This window comes from Frankliniella occidentalis, unplaced genomic scaffold, assembly GCF_000697945.3.
Source record: "Frankliniella occidentalis isolate FOCC.00 unplaced genomic scaffold, Focc_3.1 Scaffold42, whole genome shotgun sequence".
Classification (NCBI taxonomy): domain Eukaryota; kingdom Metazoa; phylum Arthropoda; class Insecta; order Thysanoptera; family Thripidae; genus Frankliniella; species Frankliniella occidentalis.
Window position 1 is genome coordinate 1,460,197 of NW_026267172.1, and position 1,482 is coordinate 1,461,678.

Genomic DNA, 1,482 nt, shown 5'->3' on the forward strand with positions numbered 1-1,482 from the left:
CATCTCTGGAGAGAGGCAGTGGAGTGACAGCAGGGGAGGTGGTTAGAGGGGGGTCAGGTGAGGTGCCACGTGGTCAGTGCGGCGACAGGCGAACCCCACGCCCGCGGCGTCACCGCTAGACGGCCACACTGCATGAACCACAGCGCTCCTCCCGGTACAGGGGCCAGGGGAGAAGACGCTGCTGCTCCAACACAAACTCGATCGGCGCCGCGTCCTTACACGGAGCGAGAGTTCACTGCCCGACTGCGGGCACGGGACGCGGGCGCAGAGAGGCTGCCCGCCGCCGGTCCGGTACACTCGGGTACACCACGCACTTACACTCACATGCGCACACAAACACACCGAGGCATCTCAGAACCAGCACCCCCAGGCCCGCCCTAAAATGACAGCTCACTTCGAATAAGGGAGGCGGGACGCGGACGCGAACGAGTGCCTCGTGAGTGCTACGAAACAGCGAGCAGGACCTCCTCGTCGTGGCGCGGGCCAAACGCGCCCGCGGTGGCGCCGCCCGCGTCGTCCAGCGGTCCCCCTCGGCGGCCCCCCGGTCCACAGCAGCCTCCCTAACTCCTCCAGGCGGTACGGGGCGGCCGGTCAGTCGCAGGCCGCGCCGGCCTGGCCGGGCGGGCTGTCAGCGTGTCAGCCTGGTGTCACATATGGCGGCGACCGCCCCGGCCCCGGCCCCCGGCCCCCGCCCGCACCCCCACACCATATTGCTGCAACATTCTCTGCGGGGCGGGGCGGCGCGGCGGCTGCGGAGGGGGCATAGGGGGAAACCCGCCCCGTTAGACGACGTCCCGTTTCTGTTCGGTTCTGAGGAAGGGCGGCTCGGGACTCGATCGAAGGCCCGGCCCGGCCGGCCCCCCCAAGGCCCCGCGGGGAGCTGCCGCCCTTCGCGCGCGCGCCCCGCCGCCGCGGGCATCCCCGGCGTCCCGGTCGAGGAGGACCAGGATGGCGTCGTGGCCTCGGGGCGCCGCTGTTGTTGACACGCGTCGCGCACGTGTCCGGCGCGGTCCGCGGCCAGGTCGCCGACCCTCGCACTTCACTCACCATAGTCGCCCGTCGTCGGCGCGATGCGTCCTCGTGGTGGTGGCCGTCGGCGTCGCCGTGGTGCTTCTGATCCTCCTCCTCCTCCTCCTCCTCTTGCAGATCCTCACGTCATCGCGGCCCGGCTGTCACTCGCTCCATGTCGGCCGCGGCGTTGCGCTCTCTCACTCGCACCAGCACGTCGTCGACATCACCATCACCACCAGGTCGCACAGCACTGTCACCCCGCGCGCGCACCCGCACCACCACCACCGTGTTGCCGTGTCCTGTGCGCCGTGCGCTCGTGTCCGCGCCGCGAGCCGTACCGCTGCTGCGCTGCTGCGTACCGCGCCACTCTCGATCCGCGCCCGTGCCCTGCCCGTCCACCACTGAGCGCTCCGCTCCGCGCGCCCGCCCCGCGCCCGCGCAGCGCTACACCGCGCGCAGACTAGCCTTCCC

The 1,482-nt window shown here is 71.5% G+C and overlaps 1 protein-coding gene across 1 annotated transcript in view; it reads right to left on the reverse strand.

The window, feature by feature from the left end:
• Nucleotides 1–1,455, reverse strand: part of LOC113217503 (uncharacterized) — a 26,019-nt gene extending 24,564 nt beyond the window's left edge. The window contains exon 1 of the mRNA XM_026437426.2: nucleotides 1,048–1,455. The gene's annotated coding sequence lies outside the window, so the exon portion shown is untranslated. The remainder of the gene's footprint in view (nucleotides 1–1,047) is intronic.
• Nucleotides 1,456–1,482: the final 27 nt, after the last annotated feature.